Below are 27,433 nucleotides of genomic sequence, written 5' to 3' on the forward strand. Positions count from 1 at the left end.
AAACACATTTGTTTATGTCATTAAGATGAAAATAGTCAGTGAAGGTTTTAAGTTAAAGTACATTTGAATTGTTTATGGCTAGGTACCCATGAAAGAGATACTTTACATTGTCTGCAATGGCGACTGTCAAGATTTAAAAGAGTGTATTTCACTAAAAATTTGACTAAGCACCCCGAATCCAAAGTACCTCCAAGGTTAAATATGTACACTCAAACCAGCAAGCATATCTTTAAAGGTTTCTCTTTGGTAAGGGATTTATGTTTCAGGAGGGTGTGTAGAGGAGGAAGGAAGAGGGACTGCCTCACTAAAAACTGATAACAAGGTTGTTAAAATCTCTCTTATCGATGGTCTGTGTACTTAACTTATTTAGAAATAAAAGAAAAAAAAATTCTGTGAGTCACTGCATTTTGTCCTTTTCTGGCTTGGCAGGTCACCTTGTTCTAGTGGATAGAAACTGAGTCAATGTAGGAAGAGCCAGAATTTGGACAAACCTCATCAAACATTAACATTGATGCCAGGTGAACCAGAAAAAAAAGAGAATGTACTACAAATGGAGTTGCTAAAGAATTTTATGTTCAATTTAAGTCAAAGGTTCTGTGTTGTGAAGGTAGAACTTCAAATCTCTAATAGAATTCTAGAAACAGAATTATTCTCTGAAATTCCTGGTTAACTTTGTGGCCTCATAAAATTTTAACTTCAAAGAAATCAGCACTACAGAAAAGGATTCATCAGTGGTTTGTACATTCCTATCCATGGTTTAATCACCTCCCTCCATACATGCACATATTAAAGAAATTCAAATGGTATGAAAAGATAAGTTACATTCCTATTCTATACTTTTCCTACTCTTCTACCCCTCTACCCTTACCCCCCATTTCTATAAAGATACTGAGCATAGGCATAAAAGGCTAATAAATGTTGGGTGGGTAGATTAATCTTGTATAGCTCTGTTACAGCCAATTTTTAATGTTAAGTCAGAAGGTGCCTCATAGGACATACTGCAGACTGGCACAGAACTTAAATGGAATTACAGACTTTAAGGAACACTTCTTGTTTTGACTTCCTCTAACTTACTTCTTTTCACTTTAATGTCCTTCAATAGCTTTTTCTGCAGGACACATTTAAAAATATTGTTCAATTTGAAAAAGAGTTCAGGGTGAGGAAGATTGTAGCTGAGGAATTCACAAGGATTTCCTGTTTTTGGTGGTTCCTTTTTCCTCCTTGGTAGTGTGTTTTTTACATTTTTAAAAAGCTCCCCATGTGCTTTAGTATTATTCAATCATCCCTGCCCCTTAAGAAAGCCCATAAGGTAGAGGAAGGGAGACAATCCAGTGCTGGCTTTCCTCTTCTCAGTGATTTAAGACAAGCTTCTCAACTTCATTTAACTTTATTGATAAAATAGATAAAGTAATGTCTGCCATAAATTGTCACAGAATTCTAGTGATGCTCAAAAAGAAGTATGTTTTATATTTAAGGAGTCAATATGTAATAAAGATCCTGAAGTGTTAGTAAATTTTTTCTGAGCTAGATAAATTCACCAATATTCAAAGAGAAAAAAGAGAGCTCTATACCCCATGGAAAATACGATCCATTGATAATTTATCCACAAAATTATAATATAAAATGGCATCCCATGCCTCAACTTCATTAGGGTGAAACAAATCATGAGGCATAGTAATACTGAAGTGATTTGGGGTCTATTACATTTCTGTGTGATTTTCATATTCCCCACACAAAGTTAGCTAGGCAACTGGGTGGACTGTGCAATGATGATGTGAAAAAACCAGAATGGCTTACTATTTCAAATGAGTATTATTATCATTATTATCATACATTGTTAAAATACACTGAGACATATTAAACATTTTAAGTTATTTGAGCAAAAATAGATTCCAGTTGGGCAGTGCCAAACTGGAAGTGGTTAGGAAAACTCCCTCATTAGAAGCCAGGGAAATGACATATAAAGTTCAGAAGGAAATAAAGAAAGGAAATTATTGATTGACTATAGCTTAAAGATTACAGTTGACTGTTTATGACTGGTGGTCCCTAGCATTTTGATTTCATCACCTTGAGGCATTTATAGGCTAAGATTTTGGTTTGCTTACATAGGCTGCCATGGCATTAAAGCCACTTCAGTCTAATGACCTCTGTTTAATTAACACATACATCCAAAGAACACATTCAAATGGTATTTAAAAATTTTACATTTCCTGTCCTATCCCCTATAACTTATCTCACTTCCAGAGTTTCTGTTTTTAGCTCTGGTAGTTTCTTCTTGGTCTCCATACTGAATGATATGATTAAATTTCCATTTTTTGAGAATGGTGCCTCCTAGAGCTGGGAAGTACACATGTGGATTAATGTAGAGACCCCAATTATATTTACATTTTATTGTTGTATGGCTACAATTAATCTTTAAAGCCATGTCTATAGGTGATTGAAGCTGGAAAGTAATAAGCAACATTCATAATGTCATGGTTTTAGCAATATTATTCAGTATAGAAATGAATATTCTTTTAAAGTCTAAGTTTCTGAAATTTCACTAGGGTAAGTCCAAGTGGGGCTGTTTCTCATTCATCTCATTTAGCACCATTGGGCTTTCTCAAGTTGCAGACTTGTCTTTTCAATTATGGATATTTTCTTCTATAACATCTTTGATATTTTCTCTATTCATTCATGCTAGAACTTAAAGTTGCCCACTATTCTGACTTGATTCTCCATATTTAACTTTTATATCCTTTTTACTCTATATTTTGAGATATTTAATTTACTTTATTTTACCTTCTTCTATTTCTTTTTACTTTTTAAAATTTGGGTAACTATTTTACCATTTCCAAGAACTCTTGCTTGCTCTCTAAGTGCTCACATTTTATAGCAGCTTAAGCTTATTTTATGGTTGCAACATATAATTAGATCTTTCTTAAGATACTAATAATAGTTTCTATGTTTTTTTTACTGTTTCCTTTTTAACCATTTATTCTTGTTGTTTATTTGATTATCTTTTTTGTGTGGTTGATTTTTCTTAATGAGTGTTGGTCATTTACTCATATTGGCCAACAAAAGTCTAACTTGATCAATATATGTAGCTGCTATGGGTTTCTTCTGAAGTTTTGTTTCTTATGATTAGTGAAGAAGTCTTTATTTTGGGAAGAAATGAGGGAGAAAATCATGTACGATGGGTTCTCTAATAGCCTACAGGTTTTGTTCTGAAGTTCGAAAACCTCTGTTAGAAGCTGCAGTACATGGGATGATTGTTAATTTATTTGAAGGTCAGTCCTCTGATTTAGATAGGGGCTGAATGGAAAGAGTTAAAACTTCCATTGCTTCTACATTTTGCAAGACATGCAACTCAGTTAGCTGTTCCAAGAAAAGACCTTCAATTGATTACTCTCTTCCCAGTTCTGGTGAACTGGCTCCTGAGGGTGCATGGAAACTCTACCTGTGGAAAGAAGGGCAATGCCCTGATACTATCTTCTCTATCGCAAGTTGTGGGCTGCCACCAGTCCATTCTGATATGTCTGTCACAAACTATTGAGGTTCTTCAGCCTTCCAGGTATGTGTTCAAACTTCTGTTTTGTGTTTGAACTTCTGTTCAATGCTCTGTTCATGAGCATCCTACTATCCTAAGTGATTTTCTTTTTAGATTATTGGAAAGGGGAAATGGGAGAGGAGAGATAAATATACTTTCTCACATATTCCATTTTCAACTTAATTTTATCCCACTCTCTTTTTTGGTAAAATTAAAAGGAATATATCTTTTATTTTCCAGAGTGGCATAAAAGGATGATCATGGTTTATCAGCCAAATCAAGATACTTTGAGACTGACAGTGGGCTATTAATGAGGATGCTTGGTTAACAGGCATACTCCAGGACTGACCTGGACAAACCAGTATCTATGTTCACCCTACACAGATAAGCCTAACTAGGTGCAAGAACAGTAGCAAAAAGACAATCAAGTAGAGCAGTTTAGAGAAAAGATCAAATAACAATATCCTTTTTGCTTTCTTAGTAGACAGCAGAAACTTTCCTGGGTTATTATGTTTCAGGAGCAATAACAACTTGCTAAATCAGTGGGTTATGATTAGGGCAATGATCCTCAAGTAAGGTTAGTTTGCCCTCCCTTATACTCCTTTGCCACTCTTATCTTACACACATACACACACACACACACACACACACACACACACACATACATTCGGCAATGTTGGAGGACATATTTGGCTATCAACACTAGGAGATTCTGATGGTGCTGGTATCTATGGAGAGAAGCCAGGGATATTGCCAAACAGCCTAGCATGCATAAGATAGCCCCCAAAGTACAAAGAGTTTTCTTCCCAAAATACCAAGAGTGCTCATATGAGAAACCCTGGACTGGGATTAGAAAATCCCCTCAATAAAGATTGCAGAAGATATTAAGTATGTCACTTAGGAGTAACCAGTAATTAACTATATTATTTGTTAGCTTTCTTTTCTCTGACATGGCTTTCTTTGTATATGTTGATACATTGGTTAAGCCTCCGAACTGGAAGCTGATGGCAACTTTCTGGACTGATCAGTGAAGAGATTTTTCCCAGACTTTTAAGTGGGAACTCAATAAAAGCATGAAACCCATTTAAGTTAATGGCAGTCTCTCCTGCTCCAGGCATCCCAACACAAAGGTCATTCATACAAACACTCATTCCATAGTAACTAGTCATTTCAAAGAGTATACTTGCTACTCTAAGTTACATCCTTTGTTTCTATAGAATCATGACTTCTGAGTAAGCTGATATATTAATTTTCACTTTAAATTCAGCCATAAAAACTATAGTAGAAATTTCAGCTATGAAAGTGGAGTGCTATGATTTGTGAGAACTTGGGGATGATGGTTGCTTTTTAACACAGCTGAGTATTAGAATGAAACTTTACCAATTCTTGCAGAGTTCGTTTACCAAGTTATTAATAATTCTCATGACGTTTTAAATTCAGGCCTCTTGATTTTCTCTCAGTATTTTTAATCTTTATGCAAAAGTTGTAAATGTTTGGGAATTAGTTTGTTTTTCATTCTTTGGCTTTTGTGGCAACTATTCACTCTAAACCAATTACATATTGAACAGAGTGAAAACTAATTATAAATAGTAATGATTTCCTTTATCATTTTGGACCATTTGGAAAATTATTAATGTCTTAATCCCTTCAGGTTGCTATACAAAAAAATACCACAGTTGTTTATAAGCAACAGAAACTTATTCCTCACATTTCTGAAGGCTGGAAGTCTAAGATAAGAGTGCCTACATGGCTGGGTTAGGGCCCTGCTTCAGTCACAGACTTCTCATTTTATCCTCACATGGTGGAAAGGGGCGGAATCTCTTGGAAGCCTCTTTTATTAGGCATTAATCCTATTTATGAGGGCTTTGCCTCCTGATTTAAGCACCTCCCAAAGACCCCACCTCCTAATAATATCACCTTGGGAATTAGGGTTTCAAAATATGAATTTTGGGAGGACACAAACCATAGCAATTAAGTACTCAACTGTCCCCACAGGAGTTAAGGAAAGGCAAAGAACATGCATACAAATGGCAAGATAAAAAGGTTGAGGACAGCATATGAGAAAGGAAGTAAGGTAGTAACCAAAAAGTGAGATGGACGGTTCTGAGAGTGCTTATAAGAGAGACATGGTCTTCCATGGCCTCTGTGACTTCTCTGCCAGGCTTAATAGCAGAAAGTATAGGAGAAGGAAGCATATCTTATGTTACTAATTCTTCAAGCAATGAAAATCTTTCCATACCTAAGCTCTGTTTAACAAATCTTGATGGCAATTCTCCTGGGGAAAAGAAAACACACAACTGTATTTCAAATTAAAAACATGTCATAATTTAATCTTCCTTGATAACAACTGTCCATAATTTCCTCCATCTTTTCTACACTATACTATAAGGCAGAGCACACTTCTGCACCTACTTTCCATTTTTATGCTTTTCCCTAACTATCAAGGTGTCGGTTCTCAAATATGTCTGCTGCAGGCAGAATGCCTACCTCTAGTTTGTTTCTAATCTTTTCTGGTCTTGGAAAACAGACAACTGAGCTGCTAAGAGTTATATTTAAGATACATAAGATTCAAGGCAGCAGAATTTAGAACCAGAGCCTAAACTTAGCCTCTGAGCATCCCAACAGCCATTCTGGTGTGCAGCAGCCTCTTCTCTTTTACACCCATGTTTAGGGCTTTGCTGAAGTTGTGCAAACTCTGACTCCTTAACAAATGAGCAAGAAGCTCTCCTCCTCCTCCTCGTCCTTATAGTTCCATTTCTCTAGACAGGGTTCAACTTGGGTTTTGGAATGGAGGGCGGTAAGTCACTGCAACCATTCACTCTCCCAAGGGAAGACTTGCAGTTGGTTCAGCTTCTACCCTGAAAGTCCTTTGTCCAGTCACTTTTCCTGCTTATTTCCCCCTCCTGCACACTGCAGCTGCTCACTCTGAGCATGAAAATGTTCCATGGCTCAACAAGAATAGCTAACAGTTCAGTGGCAGACTTTTCCACCAAATGTGGACATCTTCTCTTGCAGAATGAGAAGAAAATGAATCACTAAAGGTAGCCTGGTAATTTAGAAACCAAAATAGTATTTTAGTTTTTGTTTTAATTAGCTTTGATTGACTGAAAAGCTATAAAAGAGAAGTTCTATCAGTAGGTCAGATTTTTCTGGCTGCTGTGACTTAGACAAGTGTCTTTGCTATTACAATAATTGTTTAAAAGTCATAGTTTAGGACAGAGTTGGAAAAAGAACAAATTACCTATAGAAAGAAAAGTATATGAAAAATAATCCTGGGACCATATGCTAGGATGACAGATTGTGGGATTTCCAAAGTTGTTTGGAGAGAATATTGAATGAGAAAAATGAAAAGTTAACTTGAGAGAATCTCAAACGTGGTCTTCAGCAAACATGTGATACAGCCAACGGTGTATGATATGTATACCATGTGTACCATGAGTTCAATAGTAGTTATTTTGGTTATAGTTCTTCAGTTTTAATTCCTCCAGAAGGATCACTAGGGACTTTAGATACATTTGGAATAGTCGGTCTTTACTGTAATGAAGACCTCATTGACAAAGGCCTATTTGTGTTTCCTTTTTCACCAAAGTATTTAAGCACAAGTCCCATCAACTGTTCCTTCTGGGATCTATCTATCCTCTCTTCTCCATTACACTGCCATTGCCTTAGGGAAGACCCTCGTCATCTCTCTCTTGCAATAGTCTTCAGTTTCTCCATCTGGTCTGTGCTCCACTCATCACTACAATGAGCTAGATAGGCTACAGGAAGATCTGATCATTAAAGTTTTTTAATGTTTCCACATTTCTTCAAGAAAATTCCAAATCCTTTACAAAAATGCAATAGTATTCCTTATTTGGCCTCACCTTCCTCCTTAGTGTCACTTTTTATCTGCCACTCCCCACCCCATGTACCTTACATTCCAGTAACGCGGAACTGTTTGCCACTTCCTCAGTGGCCCATATTCTCCTGGCTTTATGCCCATTGTTTGTCTTCCTCTTTTCTGCACCCCCACATCTTGAAGCAGGCTCTCTTCCACTTGCCCAAAGAGACTTAGAGTTGTCGCATCCAGGATACTTTTCCTTTCATTACACCTTCCCGTCCCAGACTGTCCCCTCCACCCAGGGTGGCTTACATATCTCACTAAGTCTTCCCATAGCACCTCAGATGTAATTCTTACCAGATAGCATGGCTGTCATGCTTACCTCTCCACTCCCTCACCACAAGAAGAAAGTTTTCTGAGGCTCAAGACCATATTTTAATACTTGTATCTTCAGCAGAAGCCTATCATACAGCAGATAATTTTTAAATGTTTGTTGAAGGAAGAAAGGGGGAGAAAGAAGGAGGAAAATAGTGGGAGTTCTTCAAAATTAAACTGGACAACAATAAGAAATTCTGGAAAACAACTGAATACAACTTCCATTATAATACCAAGTAGACCCTGCATTTAAAATACTGCTCAGGGGCATATTGCATGTTGCCTCATTGGAAGTGTGCTCCCTGGGAAACATGTAATGACAAGAATTCATATCTTGAGACAGAAGAATCAAAATCCCTTAAAAGAAAAAGTATGTTGTTCTCCTGAGAGTCTGTGGAACCCATAACAGATCTTACATTAAGTGATTTTGTTCCTGCTTCACAAGCATACCTGATTGCTTCATGGGATAAAGAAAGCATACTTCTCATCAATGGTCAGATTTGGGGGATTTCGATTTTCAATATAGAACTAGCAAAATGTATTGCTGCGTTGTGACAGCTGTACCCAAGAGACTATTTCGATAATGCATAATGGGTTATAGGGTTATAGAAGGAGTTTACAATGAAACCTTTAATGACTTCTTGATGGGCTATTTGATTTGAGATCAAATATGACACATACAAAGACCAAGAATCAGCCTTGCCAAATGAGACAGAGATTGTGGCACTCATAGTAAGTAAGGAAGGATACAGCTTCTTATTTAACTGCTGTGCCCCGTAAAGGAGCACTGCTTTCTTGCCAAGAGGTCACCAGGGTCTGCTGCACCAGAATGCATACTCCACAGTACCTGCCACTCAGTGCAGACACATGAACCCCTGTTTGGCCTGCAAGGGTGGCATCTCTGCTCCTTCTCAGGCAAAGTCAGTATCTTGCTAGAAAAAGGGTAAGCCACTCACATCATCCCCAAAGGAAGCTTAAAAACTAGCATCACAATTCACATTACTGACCTTTGGACTCATGATGGTAAGTCCAAGAAGGGATCATCACATCCAGAGGGTCTGGGGCAAGGTGTGCTGGGATAATGAAATGTCATTCCTTCCCTGGGCTGTACTGTAACACAAGAAGAAATTGAGTCTGGTTATGCTCGTCAAAAATTGTTAAGGTGTCTCCCACAGTATTTTCTCTCTAGACCCTTTGCCAAAGAGGTAAATGTTACCAGGCCTTCCTTAAGAGCATTGCAGGTGACTGGGCAAAATGGCTCCTTCTCAGAGAAGGAAACAGGGGAAGGAAAAGTAAAAGTGAATGAATTATATTCTATACAAAAATCAGTGCCCAGTGTGCTTGTAAGATTAGGGTGACTTGACTTTCAGAGGTTGTTAACAAATGTCCCAAGGTGTTTTCATTGGCGCTTGGCAAGAAAGGCAGCATTATTCCCTCAGGAACCTGTAATTGAGCCTATTTACTTTTAGGCTTGGAATGTCTCTATTGGCTTCACTGACCGTACTAAAGAACTCCAGAAGCTATTCCCAAGGAATTCTCCAACTAGTCAACCACATTTGATGGTTCTAAAACCTAAGACAAGTTGTGAGAGCCACAAGGATACTATAAAGAGTAGGCTGAAAGAATAGCTCTATACAATGTCTGCAAAAAATCAGCTCCTTGCTATTCTGGAGGCAAACTCAATTCAGTCCAAATAATCAAAGGTCGATTTCAGAGTTACCACTGGAAAATAACAACTGTCATCAAGTGGCACTCTGAATCATCAATTCGGAATTTACTATTAAATCTCAAATTTTCCTAGTTATATAGGACTGTTTTCAAATAATGCAGAAACAGGGCTGTATTTTGAAGATGTATTGACAACATGATCAAAAGTCTTTGGAGAAATAACCATTGACTACCACATTTAATGAAATCAGCTACAGGAATGGGGAAAAATAAAAAATGTAAAATCAAAAAGTTTAATATCTCTGTCTAAAGTTACCAATATTACTTGTATTCACCCCACCTAAGACAATATGCATATAATTATAGTTACTGTACTACAAAAGCCAAGCAAGAATTTTAAGCTGTTTAACGGCTCTTGCATGTCCACCATGTTTTCAGTTACAAGGGTAATTGCTTCTTCACCCATAGGAGTAGTGTTTTTCACGGCTTTGACGGAGGCAACACGGAGGACACTGAAATGCTCCTGAAAGGTTCCTGGGTGATTCTGCCTTACAGCCAGGGGTGTAGTTCACTGTGGGAGATGAAGAGCTCTACTAAACAGAGATGTAAGTAAACAACACATAATCTATTCCTGCCCTTCAGGAATTTGCCTTGAGTGAATAATGCAATTCCGCAGGTAGTGGATGTCTTTTGGTACCTACCTTATTTCCCCCTTCCCTGAAACTCCACCTACAGGCTGCCACAGGAATGGGCTCAGGCAGCTATTCGTACTGAAAATCCCCACCCCTGCCACCACACTGATTAAACGATGAGATGACCAAATCTCTGGAAGTCTGTAAGGTCCTAAAAGTCTAATTCCATTAAATGGGGGTATTGAAAGAGACCTGAAGTGATAAAGCAGGGAGATTTGGCATAGGGAAATGGGAAGAACGTGAAAGTAGTTATTCCTGGGAGAGAGTCAGAGGGGTACTGTATGATCCCAAGAACTGGAGAGAGAGCTGCCTAGGCTTCTGACAGATTCCAGTTTATATCCTGGAGGCCCATTTCTGGGACTCTGTAGATTTACAATATATGATTCTTATTTTGAGCTAGTTGGGTGCTCCTTTCTCCTCTTCATATTCTGGGTCCCAGTTTGATATCCAACTGATCTGGGTACCCTTCACACGAAAACAATAAGAATAATAAGTGTTCAGATAAACAGGAAACCAAAGGGTACTGGAGTGGTCTGCGAGGCTATGCTGATCGGGTGGAACCTGAACTGGAACCTGGCAGATGGGGAGGAGAGGAGAACTCACTCCAGGTGAGGAAAAGAGCAGCCACAAAGTCACAGAGGCAGGAATGTACCAAAGGATCCTGGTGCCTACAAGGAAGGATGACACTGGAAAATTACTTTAGCTTGGTAGGGATGAACAGGATGAAAGGTGTGCAATACTAGTTCAGTGATCTTCTACTCAGTTTCTCCTGCAGGTAAAAAGTCCTGATGCCCAGGACTTTTAAATAAATGCTTTCCAAACTATTAAATATATCCCATTCTGCCTCACTACTGTAGGGGAACAAACGAAAAGAAAAGCGCTGATAGAAACAGTTGCCTGCTAGTTTCTGTCAAACACAGTTTATTTTGTACACATTAATGAAAGCTTATGACCTGTTTTGTTCCTTCCACATTTTGGCAGAAGTTGGTTATTTTGAGGATATATTTTACTTCTATTATCAAAGTGATTCTTTTTTAAAAAATCATTTTTAACTTAGTTTACATACTTGACTAGCAAAATGGTCAGAGCCTATGACCCTTAAAGAGTATTTGACTAGCATAACAGTCAGAGCTATTGGTGACAGGAAATTGTATAGCTTAGTGTTAACTATAAAAGTATTTGGATAATATTAGATATTAGATAAATGCTGTGAGTGCTGCTGTGGTATTTACCATCAAAGGAAAATAATGAGAATAGGGTTCAATTCGAGCACTTTCCCACCAGTGATGTAGGCCTGGAGTTAAGGTGTGAAGCCACAGGCATGGCTGGCAATCAGCCAATACACAGCTGAGTACCAGCCCACCTGAGCCATGCCCGCGGTCCCAAGCGTGACTCCCACCAGCTCACTTCCGGTGACCTTCTTGCTGAAGTATCTCCATTCAGTATCTTCTGTATATACTGCACCTGGCCCTTAAGTGAGAAACAGCCCAAGCTGGATGGGCTCTTGGAGGTTAGCCAATATTTTACCAGGAAGGAAACTGAGATGGATAATTGGTGAGATTAAGGGGAAGCTGAATGTGCTTTTGAAAAAAAATAATTTTTTCTTCCATCTAACATCTCCATTGCTTAACTGAAATAACTTTAAAACGTCTCACATTCTTTTTCCTTAGAATGCAGGCAGGAGCAGCCGGTGCAAAACCAGCCTGCCCCATACGTCAAGCAATGTTTGTATATATTTCAGTGTATCCAAGCAAGGCCTTTTTAACTTTCCATCCTACTGACGGAGCTGTACTTTCCTGAATGGCAGCCAGGAAAAAACTTGGAGATTTGGCAGGAAGGCTGTGGGAAGCCTGGTGCAACACCAGGCTGAGATCTGGAGCAGAGGCTTTCTACAAAGGCAGAGGAGTGAAACACCTCCCTTTGTTTAGCTCTACATATGAGTACAAATGGAGCCCCCAGATTGCAATCAGGCCCTATTGTATAAACTTGGGGTTTCCATGCCATACAACATTTTTGGCACTACATACCTTATTATTTTTCAGCTGGAAAACCAATTAGCATTCTTTTTATATCTGGGTGTTAATACTTGGGACTTAGAGCAATTTTTGGCCATCAGCCCACATGGCTGTAGTCTCTTGGGCAATGCCTGACAAATTAAGATAAAACCGTTACTTCATGTTTTCCTACAAAGAGAAAACAAAAACTGCTTCCTGCTCTTATTAATTGGATGAAGTCAATTTCCACATTTAACAAATAAAAAGGTAGGCATAATCAGGGTGTCAACCCAGGGCTCTTATCTCTCCCTATGCTGGTTCCTCTGCAGGAATGTAAGGGAGCAAGAACTGTCAGGTTCTGACTAAGCTTTCCTTCTCTTGGAAAAAATCCTCATGGTCAACAGAGGCCTGTGTCCTCTTGGTGGGTTTCGACCTCCATGAGGTCACCCTTTGGCCTCTGTGGCATTTTTGCTTCACAGGTTTGAGTGAAATGATTTACCTGGGGTAAAGAACTGTTAGGAGATTCCAGCCCTGACAAGTAGATTAGTCATACAGGCAAGAGGGCACTGCCCAGTTTGAAAGAAATAAACAGAGCCAAATATTTCCCTATCTTGAAAGCAGAGCAAAGTAAAGTTCACACTCCAGGAATGTAGTTTATGATTAGAGAAAGCCATAGCTGGGCTGCTGTCTCAGAATCTCTGGGCGTATGGAGAAGAGGAGGAAAGGAGGTAAAAGCTGTGAGAGGTGCCCATCCCATAAAGTATCCCCTTATGATAAACAAGCCCTGCCACAGTGACACAACTTAATGCCACAAGTCATAGGAATGTGGCCCTCCAGCGAGCAGACCACAGCTTGGGAAAATCTCCAGGATGATGCAAAATATTTAGAAGGGAAGTGGTAAAACAAACAGAAAGGAAACACAGCAATGTGACTGCAGTTTGAAGACAAAAATATGTTGAATACAAAAAAATAGTTTGAGTATAGTTACAACAGCTTTTTTGTGTTGTTGGTAATGAATGTACATCTCTGTGCTAGAAATGGCCTCAGGGGTTTACTGCTCCCTTCAAGACTTTCTTTGTAAATAGTGGGTGGTGGCATCCTAAAAAAAAAAAAAAAGTATTTGAAAGCCTTCTTTAAAGAATCTGTACAGAACATTTTCTTTGCAACAAAATCCATTCTGTAGCTATATTATTTAACAAGGGGGTTGTGTTCTGAGCCACACAGAAATTTATTATCCTATTTTTTTCCTATTGCTATGTTTGCTATCAAAAGTAGAAAATGATCATCTGTACTAGTCTAAGGGAGTGACTAAAAAATGCCCAACCTTGCATAGAAAAAAAAAGTATTAGAATTGAGGCTCTAGGCACCAGAAGTCACCCATTCCCCTGAGCACAGAGTAACCTGACATCCCAATTTGCCAGGACACTCTCAGTTTACTCCAGTTGTCCAGGTTCAATTACCAATAGTGTCCCTTTCACTCACTAAAGTGGATTGGATAATAAATAAGTCTGCACAGAGACCAGGAGTTTCTGTCTCTTCCTACATCCTCCAGGACACGTCTGAGGCTTTGCCAAGCTCAGAACCTGAAAGCAATATTTTAAAAGGGAGAGGAAGGAGGAGTTGTGGCCATTTTGCAAATAAGAATCCGCAGCAGTTAGGCTTCTCCTAAAGCAATGCATGGAAGGACCAGGAACAGAATCAACTCCTCTTGTATTCGGGGGAGGAGAGAAACTGTCCATCCATACAGACCCCTGAGGCAGTCTTTAGGAGTACCTGGGCATTTCCCACTAGGTTATATACCAGAGTCTAAACAAGGGTTGCTTTGCCAAACCCTGGACGGTACAGTCATTTCAAAAGCAGACATGCATGCTGCCTCTTCCTGCGCCTTGCAGCCTAGGATGGGCAGACAGTCCCTGACTTATGACAGTTTGATTTAGGATTTTTAACTTTACAATTCTGTGAAAGTGATACACATTCAGTAGGAACTATACTTCAAGTTTTGCATTTTTACCTTTTCCCTGGCCAGCGACATGCTGTATTATTTCTCTGGTGATGCTGGCAGGGGCAGTGAACTGCATTCCCAGTCAGCCATGTGATCACAAGGGTAAACAACTGATAGACGTAAAATCTTCTGCACCCATACAACCACTCTGTTTTTCACTTTCAGTGCAGCATTCACTAAATCAAATGAGATATTCAACAGTTTATTATAAAATAGGCCTTGTGTTAGATGATTTTATCCAATTGTAGGCTAATGTAAGTGTTCTGAGCAAGTTTAAGATAGGCTGGCCTAAAGTATGGTATTCAATAGGCTAGGTGTATTAAATGCCTCTTCAGCTTACAATATTTCCAGATTACAATTGGTTTATCTGGACATAAACCTATAATAAATTGACAAAAATCTGCATTGCTTAGATGTTCCAAATCAGAGAGCGTTCTGTCATTTCATACTGCCATCAGCAACACAGCTTGGTTGAAGCTATCTGGATCAGAATGGAAATGCTTTGATCTCTTCTATATCTGAGTTTAACTGTGGCCTGGGCCCAAAAGGTAGACTAATTTTGGCAACTTCCCCTGTACACTTTCATCTGAAGATAAAAGGAACACTTGAAGCATAAACAGAAGGTGCAATTCCTTAGGCCTGACAGCCACATCAAACAAAGAAGACCATCGATGCTTGTGCTGAATATTAGCTCTAATTTCTTCAGCTCTACTCTGCTCCCTCATTCACTGGCAGCCAGTAGTATCATTTCCTTCCACTGTAAACATATAAAGATAATATAACATTAAGGAACTTAAAAAGGAAAGAACATGTCCATCACAGCGACTTTCATTTTCACATGAAATTTGAAAAACTGAAAATCATGTTTTTGAAGTTACAAAGTTATCACACTGGCCTTGGGCCAGGAGGCCAGTGTTCCCATGTATGCTCTGCAAATATCAGGTGACAGGAGATTTTGCAGCAATTATTCTCCTAACCTCCTGTGTCTCAAGGATATGGGTTTGGAAGGTACTATGACTTCATGGATTAGAAGATCCTAACAGAGAATTGAAGTGACACTGAAAACACTTGTTTTGGGTCATCAGATGGCATCACAGTATTAATTTATCAGCTGAAAAAATGCTTTTTAATTTTTATTCCTTGGAATGAAATTACTTTTTGTTTTGTTACACTGTTGGCTTAAAAGTGAGAAGAGTAGTACTACCCTATCTGGGTTTTTGGTGGTAAAACTGTCCCAGGTTTCTGGATAAAGGGATGTGACTCAAACAGGAGAAATATGAATTCCCATTAAAGTTTCCTGGCCATCTTGGAAATCAGGATTCCACGTAAAGCTTGGGAGTTGCATTAGATCATATCTAAAACCCCTTCCAACATGTAACTTTTGCATAACAAGGCTCTTAACATTCTTTAAGAATTTCCTTTTATGTCCATTTTAACACAACATAGAAAAGGAAAACTGGCAGCAAAGCCCAAGGTCAAGAGAAAATATAAACACAGAGAGGCTTGAACTGTGACAGTGACAGACATGTGATTCTCACCCCTCCCTGAAGCAGCTCTCTATCACGTGAGGAAGAGCTGTGCCCATGACTGGATTTCCCTGAACTCTCCTCTCTTTGATTTTTTGGTTAAACAAAAAAATACATGACTATGTTCTCACAGTAAAAGAGTCAATCTACACAAAAGCAAACGGATTAAAATAATATACAGACACAAAGTTTTTATGCATAGTATGCATAGATGGGTCATATACATTTACATATGATTCTACTATGCTATGGAAACTTCATTTTACTTGGATCTTAAAGAACTTTCTAATTTAATATATACAGATCTGGTTCTTTCTGTATAATAATGGGGAGTTCTGTAATTTATGCAGTTTATTTCTACTATTTGCTATTATAAAAGAGAATATCCTTGTAAATGTGTTATACTGACTATGAGGGTGTAATTCTGGGGGACAGATTCCTAAAAGTATTGCCAGGTCAGAGATTAGACTTACTGTAAATGTTGGTGGATATTATCTAATTAATGTATGCTTTGGTCCTATATATTTCTTCTATGAATGGTCCTTTATATCTTTTGTCCACCTTATACTTGGTTTTTTGTGTTTTACATGGATTAGAGAGGACATCTTCACTGTAAACTATATTCCTATATATTCCTGAGCTTCCATTTTTTAAAATTAATGTGTTTGTCTATTCCTGTGTCAAAATACACTACTTAAGTTAATTATTAGTAGGTCAAACCCCATTATTCTTTTTTAAAAATTTAACTTGATAAGCATTGCTGTTCTTTCTTCCATATGTACTTGAGAACCAGCTTGTCCACATCTTTACAATGTTGAATCTTCCTATTGAGAAATACAGAATAGGACTTCATGGAGATTTAAAAATATTCTTTTCACAAAAGTGTGGCATATTTCCTATTTATTCCTAAGTATAAATGGATTTTGTTGCTAATATGAATGCGATAGATCCCTTTTACCATTGTGTTTTCTAATTGATTATTGCTAATATGAAGAAAGCTATTGATTTTTGTATATTGACTTTTATATCTGATCACCTTACTATACTCTGAAAGTACTCTCTTAAATTCTAATAGTTTTCCTTGTCATTCTCTGACTTTCCCAGTAGAAAACCTTGTATTCTCAAATTAGTTGTAGGGATTTTTAGTGAAACTGCAAACTCAAGGTGAAACCCTAACCATTAAATGAGAGAGTCTTTGGAGATGGGGACTTATGAAGGTAATAGGTGAAATGAGATCATGATAAGATTAGTGGTTTCATAAGAGGAAGAAAGAGCGATCTCTCGCTCTCTCCCAGTATCTGTACCAAGGAAAGACCATGTGTGGACACAGCAAGAAGGAGGCCATCTATCTGCCAGCCAGGAAAAGAGCTCTCATCAGAACCCAACCGTATTGACACCCTGATTGCAGACTTCCAGCCCTCAGACTGTGAGAAAATAAATTTCTGTTGTATAAGTCACTGAGTCTATAGCATTTTTTAATGGCAGCCCAAGCTAACTAAGCTTATGTTAGGCTATGCATAGTGGAGCTATTAATGAGACTCCAGTGAAAAAAATATATAACTCTCATTTGTGAAACTTACAGGTTCAATGCTTTGACATTATGGTTTACTTTGTTTTAGATTTTTTGATATAGGTCCAGTACTATATTCATTTCTAGTAGGTTTATCCTACTTCTCCCACAAAGATACAAAAACATTCTCAAATTTAATAGCTGTTTTCAACTTCTCATGTTTGTCAGTAGGCCACCAGTGAAACTTACAGTCAAGAATATCTAAATTATAAAGGGGAGGCATCCTTAAAACTGCATAAATAAGGACAAGAGGAAATCATTTTCAGCTTCACTGTCACACAGCCCATTTCTATTTTTAGCCAGCCTGAGTCTTCCACAGAAGAACACCCTCTGGGTCAGGGTTTGCTTCCCTGCCATGGAAACACTGCAGCAGATTTCCTCTGTGTAGCCCAGCCCTTCAGCCTGCAAGGCCACGTTTCCTGTGGGAAGGAATTCCTGAGGGCGAAATCCTTGCTAGCTTCCCTTTCCAAAACCGATTGCTTCATACAGGGACATATTTTCTCTGGTTCTGTAGATTCAAAAGAATATAGGAGAATTAAGATAAATAACTTTCAGGTGACCTTGTCCTCCCATTTTCTTCCTTAGAGGTGAGCGTTCATTTCCTTCAACTTAATTTGCATATAGGGGATCCATTTTGGTTTATAGATGCAGATAGGAGAGATGATCAATGATAAGATGTCACTTCACTCACTATCTTTATTTGTCTGTTCATGATGTGTTGGTTTGCTCCCTTAGCATCCTTGACTGACTTCTTTTGGCTTCCTAGAGCTTTGTTTTGATGAGCAGTCTGAGGCTGCCTCTAGCCATGACCAATGAGCACAGTAGGGAAAGTGGAGGGATGCCTGCCAAGCACTTCCCATCTTTGAATATAATTGCTTTGTTTGTTTCTGAGCTTGGTTATATAACCTTAGAAGTTCTACTCATTTGTAGTTATCATACATATAAAAGAAAAAATACTGTTTTTTTTTTTTAACTTGGACCAACAAAGAAATCTAAACAGTTAAGTGCTCTTAAATCTAAGAAGACTTAATGCTAAACACATGGAGTATATTAATTTATATATTAAGTAGAGCTTAAGCCCAAACACTACATCTCATAAGTACACTATTACATAGTTGTGTTTTTCCTCATTATCATTTATACGTATATCATTCATGTATCATTCATATAGTAGCACGGTAGTATTACTAATCACTATGACTTTTGAAATCCAACTTAATATAATATTGGGTGGAATATGATTATCAATAAAGAATGAGCCAGATATTTTCATATAGAAATAGAGTACTTCATTTTCACAGCTCTAACATGCTAAGAGGCTAAGAACTGAGAAATAATAAGAATGTCGCTGCTTTTTAAAGATGAGTTTTCTGTTTTGTGTAGTTAAGTGAATAGTACAATCCAAAAGTTAGACTTTGCAAAATATTTGAGAAACATTCAAGAAAATAGTGATGTGCAGCCCTATAGGCATTGGAGGCTCACAAGTCTGACCTTCAGGGTAGGATTATCTAGAAAGTCTGGCAGTAACTGCAGTTTGTGTAAAAGAAAAAAGTGTACAGCTATGGTTTGGGATATTACATCATAAGAATGTAATGTAAACCACTATTTTTCCATATCCACATATCTCTAATATTTTACTTCTTTTACAGGCAAGAAATCATTCCTCCTAACCACCCACTACTGTGACTCAACTTGTCTATTACATTAGAAATATTCACTTGGAAAATTAACTAACAATCGCCTTACCAATTTACTTCCATAAGCCATTATGACACATCTTGAGCTATCTCCCACAGAAGTTCACACTGAAATTTGGGCTATGAAATAAACATTTATATTGGTAGCATGTTTTTATTAATTTTCCAGCTTTTTAAACCATATTGAACAGCCATCTGAAATGTGGTTCCATGAAATTTAGTGGTACCCCCTTCTAGTGATAATATGCCTATTATTGTTTCTTACTAGATGCTCAACAATAAGATCTTCATCAACAAACTTGGGTAAAAAATGAGTTTTTAGACTGTGTGACTTGCTTGCCATTAGCCAACAACTTGCTTACCATTGGCCACACCTGTAAGGACCTAACCTGTTGACCCTGAGAGAGACTTTTCTGCTCAGATTAACAAATAGATTTTTTTAAATATAAGAAATAATTGTCTCCACAATCTAGTCAAACATTTATAAAAGATTGAAAGTCTTGTCATATCTCATTAGAATGATTATGTTTAGTTATACCTATATTTTTTACTATGTCCCTGAAGTATACCAATATTCAGAAGTATTAAAAATGTGTTGAAGTACAATATCATGAATGTACGTTTTTGCTATTTATTCATTGGAGATAATGTTCTTGGAGTGACTAGAAAGCCAGTGCTTCTTTTAACTTACACTGCATTTGGTTGCTAGAACATTTAACAAAACCATGTAATATGTCTGAAAGATTTTAGACTTAAAGAAATTCCCTGATTCCATTTTGTGACAATTTACATTTTTAAAATTACCACTCCAAAAAAAATGTGCTGTGAAATATATGGTATGTGTAGGAAAGCTACAATAATTCTTTATACATGAGACCCTGAAAATTAGATCAAAATATATCTGAGCAGCTCTTCATCACAGCAGTGTAGCATGCTGGTTAAGTTTATGGTATTTCAACCAGGCTTGAATCTATCATCCCTTTAATAACTTTCTAGTTATGTGACCCAACAAGTTACTTAAACATCACTGCTTTAAGTTTCCACACACATATAATGAGGGTACTAATAGTGCCTACTCAGAAGGTGATGTGATAAATAAATGAGTAAATACATGTAAAGCACTTAAAAGAGTTTCAAGCATACAATACAGGTCATTTAAGTATTAGAAAAAACCCCATGATATCAGAAGTTTTGTATTCTAGGTTTTTATTTAGGAGCATAAATTAACAATAAAGCAATGTGATCTGTTTTGTAAAACTGGAAAAGATATAATCAGGGTGTAGTGCTAACAACTCTCAATCTTTTGATTCACCTGGACTTTGCGTAGTCATGTCTTGCATGACATGTCAAACTGACACAGATTCCAATATCACTTCATCTTTCAGGATTGGTCTCATGAGAGTATACTAAGGGGCACAGGCTGGATGACAAGTGAACAGCTACCAAAGATTATTTTTTTACTATTATAATGGCTTCTCAAATATAGTATAAAATGTATGAGCTTTACTATTTACTATTTTTTTATCGGATAAATGGTTTCTTTATATACACAGTGTATTCTATAATTATCCTCCCACAGTACTGGCAGCAAGCTAGGCATTCACTGTGTAAAAATTGCAAAGAATTGGGATGTTAGCTATATTAAATGGCATTAATTATGAAAGATTAGCTATTGTTACTTTATTAACAATCACATAAAAAATGAGCCTGAGGCAAAATAATCCAGCTTAAAAGCCCAAATATCGCACACACTATTAGACCTATACATAGTCATGGAATACAAAATAAGATAATAAAATAAAATTTAAAGTTGAAAAAGATCTTAGAATCCATATAATCAAACTTCCTAGATTTTACATTTGAGTGATGTGTAACTTCCAGTAGTTAGTTTACAGTAAGTAGGGGAATCAGCTATGAAGTTAAAGAATTTCAACCAGGCCTCTAAACTCTTAGTTTAGTATGTTTTTCTTTTAATCTATTCCAAGCCACTTCCTCGTTGCCTGGTTCAACATTTTTCCCTCTGAACTAACATTGCTTGGTGACTAAATTGTATATATTTCATTTTATAGATGGTAAGTGGAAAATATAAATATTAGGTCACCTTTGATTAAATGCTAAACACCTTTCTTGGCACATTGCCTCTATGTATTTTTCAAATGATTGATTGTACAGATTCTCAATGATTTGTGTTAGCCACGATGCAAAGTGGAAAGGGCCAGCTGCAAAATTAAGGACACTATATTAAAGTTTCCCCCATAATAACTCAGCAGAATGGAAATGAGCATGGAGATATTTTTAAATGTATTTTATCATAGTTTTGCCTGTAACCTTTTCCTTTCTCACCACTGGTTAAAATCACATTGTCATCTTCCTCCCTTGAAAGAGACCCAACAGATTGTATGTTTGCTATTGGTACTTCTTGGGAGTTGAACATTTGAAAATAACCACGTTGAACTTCAGCAGTGTCTAATTCTGAGCTTTAAAAACCACATAACTGCCAGCAAATGGTGTACATTTATGAGGAAGAAAGTGTTTCTTATATTTACCTTACTAATGTGATTTTTATGGATGAGTAAATGTACTCTGTGTTTCATAGTCATTCTGTCCCAGGAACTGCCTTGTGGGGCAAGAATATTTGGTGCTTGATTGAGGATGGCTCCTTGAAGTTAAAACAAACTGCACTGGTACTTTATTAAATCCTGCAAATACCATTATATTCTCCTTCAATGCAGTGACATATCAAAAGCCAGGTTGCTTTTCTTCCACAATTTCTATTGATGCTGAAATGCTTAAAAATGTCTCTCACTGATGACAGCAATACTAATAAGAACAGCGAGTGTTGGCAAGAGTTACAGTATGTTCAATTTATTTAAGGGATCACATTAATATTTCCATTTTGTTTTGAGATCCAATAGCACTGGGATTGAATAGCTCTTTCCAATTTCATTACCTGGTGAACTGCCTTTCCTTCATTTCCTTCTAAAAATCCCTTCTTCCCTGCAGCATTCCCAAACTCCCCCAGGTAATTAGTAGTTCCCTTCTCTCTGAACCAAAAGCACACTGAACACTGCTTTAACAGCATTTGTCACACTGTGTCACTATTACTTATTTCACATCTATCCTCACTGGACTGCAGTAACTGGCTCTTAAGTCATCTTTGTATCTGAAGTTCCCCCTACACAGGGAGACATTAAAATCTGTCTTAAACTCTTTGTCCAGTAGCTTTATTGCATTCCTTCAAATTAATTGAAGAAAAATTAACACAGAAGTCATAATAGTGAATAAAATTAAAAATTAAATAAAGGAGGAGCAGTACCTCTATGACCAAAACATGTAAGCAATAGAAAAACCTGTACCCTCAATTAGGTCCACAGTCCTACGTCTGAAACTCTTGTGGACAGCTGTATTTCAACATGCAAAATTTATAGTGAGTTTTAGAAAACAACAGCCTATAAACAGCACATTATTTAATATTCCCACCATGGTCTGGATCAGCATCCCTAAAAAGACCACATTACTATTTCTGTAGCCTAAGTATGAATTCACCTTCAAGCAGAATAAAGACACAAATGATCTCATCAATTCAGATTAGGTTTTGCTGCCAAATGAGTTTGTCATGAACTTATGAACTTTTTTTTGGTTTTTCAAGGTTTTTTGGATTTTGGAATTATGAATAAGGGATTATGGACATGTATAACAGTATCTATTTGGTGCTTCATCAACTCTGCCTCTTTGCACTACAAACTAGATTTAGAACAATGTATTATTATTTCTTAAAAAGACAGTAACAGAATAAAATACTCTTCATGTCCATCATGTGAATTGTAGCTCATTTCCAAATGTTTATTCCTATAAAAATGTAAATTAATCTGCATTTGTTTATGTTGTGAGTAAATTAGTTGGAAGGATAAAAAATTGGCAAAAAATCAAACTATGGTAGAGCTTAAGTATAATGATCTTATTAAATGAAATGAATAATAAGAAGGCTTTTTCACTGTAATCATTTAGAAAACCTCAATTCATAAGGCAAAAGTAATAACAGGTATTATATATATCATATATTGTGATCTGTTCATTATTTCTCTTTTAGTAATTACACTTACAAGAATTTTTACAGTGTGTTTATGTTTTAAAATGTAGGCTTTATTATTATTCAGGTATGTCGGCCAACAGATTAAGAGGCAATTTCCAGTAACAAGTTAGTTATACTTCAGAGTTCCCAAGAGGAGGAGGCCGGCCACACCAGGTGGGGCCACAGCAGGAGGCAACAGAGTGGGTCAGGCGGAGGGAGCAAAGGAAAGCACAGACAAGAGCCTTTGTTGTGCTTTCCATGGGAAGGAACAGGCAAGGGAGGGTATGCAGGCTTAGAATTCTCTAGTTTGAATAATTTCAGCAGGTCTGGAGCAGAGGGACTGTCCCATTGTCTGGTACCTGGCCCTGAAATGATTAGGGCAGGTTAACAGTGGCCTGGAGTATGTGAACTCACTGAAGGAGGCAGTCAGTATACAGGCTCTGGGCTGGCTGGTTCACATATGAGAGACAGCTCAGGAAGGTGAGTTGTTTGCTATCTCTAGGAATTAGCTAGTCCTGAAGGCACAGTCCCTCCAGGGTCAGCAAGGCCCTAAGACGTCAAAGTACCACATACAGAAACTAGAAAATGTGGTTATTAAAATTTATAAATGCATAAAATTATATAAATGTACTCCAATAATGAAATTTAAGAATTATTTCTTTACTCTCTTTATTGGCTTTGTTTTATTATAGTCTTATTTCCTTGCAAGAACAAATATATTAAGAATATTACTTTTTTAACCTTCATTTTTCATTATTAGTTTAAAAGCTGAATCATGTTCAGAGCATGGTGAGCTTTAGCATATAGTATATCCTCAAGGCATGTTAATCCTCTTCTCCTGCCACAGTTCCTCTCCCTTTCCCTTTTTCCATTCATTTATTAAGTATTGAGAATGCACTGTGTACAATGTTAGACAACAGAAATGCACCTTTTAGTCTTCATGCAGGGGACCATCTAACAGGGGCTGCTTATATTCAGAAATTAGCCACACACAGAATTAACTATTTGACATCCAGAAATACCATAAGAAGATACTGCAAGGAGACATTATGTCCTCATTAGCCTGAATTCAAGGGTACATCATATAAATAATTTTTAATATCATTTAATATCACTGAGTTATTTATTTTTATGCATTTTGCAAAGTTTGGACTTGAAATCTTCTGAGGCTGGCAAGCAATAGAAATTTCTTTAAAAATTTTTATGTAACATTAAAAATACACCATATGAATATATGTGTGAAAAAGAGATAAAGTAGGCTTCTGAATTAAGGGTTTTCATTGTTCCCTTAAAACTGTTCGGTCCTGTCGTATTTTTGGGGTACCAACCGTATGCCCAGAAGTTTTTGCTGGGAAATTCCAAGTGATACAAAACTATAAAATGTGAGTAATTCAGTGATTTTGTAGATAATGATTTCCTGGATAATTTGTTTTTTTCTTACCTTGCATTCAATAAAACAACAATTGGCATTTTGAACAGATTCAACTATTTCTGAATGTGATAATTTCAAAACCAAATACTGAGTGAGATATAAAATTAAGAGCAAAACTGTGCTATCCCTGTCTATCATGAATGTGAAATTAACAATCAGCCTTAGGCACAAAATAGATGTAACAGAGACACCTTTTTGACTCTGTGGTCAGAGAGGTCACAGCTATCTTCAGCCTTGGGCCTGGGGAGGAAGGCTTCCTTTGTCCTCGACTTCAGCCTTCACATTCTCAGTGTGTGATAACCCGGGATGAGGATAGGAAGCAAGTAACAGCACCACCTCCAGTGTCTTCCTCCCTCCCTCATCCTCCCTTTGCCTTGCCTTCCTTCCTTCAGTATAATGTGCTAGCAATGTGTTATCTCTGTTCCAGAATGGTAAAAATAATCGTCTTTGTAAATATCATAAAACCTAGGTCTAGGAGAGAGCTTAAAAGGATATCTCATTCACCCATTTATTTACATATCTGATTTATAAACCTATTGATAGGTGCATGTAGTTAAAAAATGCAACTTAAAAGGTTTTTACAACTAAAACAGTGTTAGGTCCAGATAAATTCGTTCATCACGAATGCCTCCATAGACTTGTCATAAATGCTTTACAAATAAAGACTTTCTATGAAACATTATCCCCACTGCACCAGGGACTGTTTTTCAACCAATCTAACTTCGTTCATCTTTTGCAGATAACCTGTTTACTTTTTAAATAATTCAGTTTCTGAACACACACAGCACTTTGTCCTTTGATGTTGTGCTCACTATGAAATGACTTGTTGCACTCGTGTGCGATGATAACATTTTGTAAAAGTCATTTTTTTGTATTATCAGTGCTTTCTCTGAGATATTTTGGTATATAATATATCTTCCAAAGTTTATCAATAAAGATGTGTCTCCCTGACTAGACTAAGATGGGAGGACAGACCGCAATGTTCTTGGTGTAATTTTCTGATAACGCTTTCTTTCTTACTAAGGAGTTGTATGGGCTTGTTCCTTTGTGCTGTAGCCTACACCCCTTCTAAGGGCTCAGGACAATGAAGGTCCTATCAGCTTTTCAGTTCTGGAAATCATGCTGAACTCTAAATCAGGTTGAAATCTTTCTTTACTTAAGATTTTGGGAGATTAGAGAGAGAATGCTGCTTTAAAATCCAGACTAAACAATGATTTTACCAGTGTCTGGCCCTTGAAATCAATCGTATGGGATTTAAGCTTTCAGGGAATTCCTCTGCCAACCTACCTGAATCAGCCCTGATCTTCACATCAAAGGCAATCTGGGTAGGCTCAGTGTTTCTCAAAGTGTTATCTGTGATCCACCTGCATCAGAACCCCCTGGAGTACTGGTTAGAGATGCTTATTTGGTGGATGTGGTGAAATGAATAGTGTCTCCCCAAATTCATGTCTACCCAGAACCTCAGAATGTGACCTTATCTGGAAATAGGCTCTTTGAAGATGTAATTAACTAAGAGGAGGTCATACTGGATTAGGGTGGGCACTAAATCCAATGACTGGTGTCCTCATAAGAAGAGGAAATGCAGCTACTATCCAAGGAATGCCCAGGATTTCCAGGAGCCTCCAGGAGCAGGCAAGAGGCAAGGAAGTGTTCTTTCCTAGAGCCTTCGGAGGGAGCACGGCTCTGAAGAGCCTTCAGGCCTTCAGGCCATGAGAGAACAAACTGCTGTTGTTCTAAGCTGCCCACTTTGTGGTGCAGTTTGTTGTTGGCAGATTTAGGGAAGTTAAACTGGCCTTACTGAAACTGACTGAATTCTGAGGGTATAGCTCAGAACTCTACATTTTTAAAAAGCATTGAGCTGTTTCTCATGTTCATGTAAGTGCTCACTTAAGTGGGGATCTCGTAACAGCAAGGAAGGCATCTGTGATGGCTAATTTTATGTTCAATGTGACTGGGCCACAGGGTGCTTAGATATTTGGTCAAACATTATTCTGTGTGTTTCATTGAGAATGCTTTTAGAGGAGACCAACATTTAAATTGACAGAGTGACAGGGAGTGTGCCCCCTACTGATGGGGGTGAGCCTCATCCAACCAGCTGATGATCTGAACAGAACAAAAGGCTGACCCTCACCTGAGTAGGACAGACAGCTTCCTGCCTGGCAACCTTTGAAATGGGATACTGGTGTTTATTTTTTTTCCTGGCTTTGGATTTGAACTGAAACATTTACTCTTCCTGTGTCTTCAGATTGCTGACTCACCCTGCAGATACTGGGAATTACCAGCCTCCATAACTGCATGAACCAATTCTTTGTAATCAATGATATATTTTACTTATATAATATTACACACATATATTTATACATATACATATATGCATGCGTGTGTGTGTGTATTCATTCATTTATTTATTTATACATACATATACACACATGCACACACACCTACACCACACACCCTATTGGTTCTGTTTCTCTGGAGAACCTTGACTAAGACAGCATCCTTACATGCCATTTTCTTGGAGTAGATGTTTTCCCATGTTTGGGGTCTAATTCCCACAGATGCTGCTCTTGCCATAATTACTAACAACCAGAAGGCAGCCAGGACCAGTAGTCTCTTTAGGTCCCTCTCCTTTTTGACCTCCTTATTGCGAGTTCCCTCCTGGAAGGACACCTTTGGCTCTGTGACTCTACACCCCCATGCTCATCGCACCTCCATTGTTGCTCTGCGCTCTTGGCATCTCCTCCTTCGCTGCCTGTGCCTCAGTGCTGTGGGCCTTGGTGTCCAGCTGAAGCCCTTACCACACACCTCCAACCAACTCTGCCTATGAAACTTATTCTTGTGCCTTAGCTTTGAATGCCTTTGTATGCTGACGATTTCTGAATCTTTATTTCAAACCCAGATCTCTGTTCTGAGCTTCTGACATGTTGAACTCCCTGTTGGATAACTCACTCTACATGGCAAATCAGCTTTGACCATGTGCATTATTGAACTGGTCATCTTCTCCAAGCCTGCAGATTTTCCTGTGTGAAAGGTACAATGATCTACCCCTTGCCAAA

The 27,433-nt window shown here is 37.7% G+C and overlaps 1 long non-coding RNA gene across 1 annotated transcript in view; it reads right to left on the reverse strand.

Moving 5' to 3' along the window:
* Positions 1–27,433, reverse strand: part of LOC130684304 (uncharacterized) — a 67,207-nt gene that overhangs the window by 1,128 nt on the left and 38,646 nt on the right. The window contains exons 2-3 of the long non-coding RNA XR_008998534.1: positions 14,090–14,256; positions 8,732–8,834 (exon numbers count right to left, since the gene is read on the reverse strand). This is a non-coding gene — a long non-coding RNA (uncharacterized LOC130684304). The remainder of the gene's footprint in view (positions 1–8,731; positions 8,835–14,089; positions 14,257–27,433) is intronic.

This window comes from Manis pentadactyla, chromosome 7 (assembly GCF_030020395.1).
Source record: "Manis pentadactyla isolate mManPen7 chromosome 7, mManPen7.hap1, whole genome shotgun sequence".
Classification (NCBI taxonomy): Eukaryota; Metazoa; Chordata; class Mammalia; order Pholidota; family Manidae; genus Manis; species Manis pentadactyla.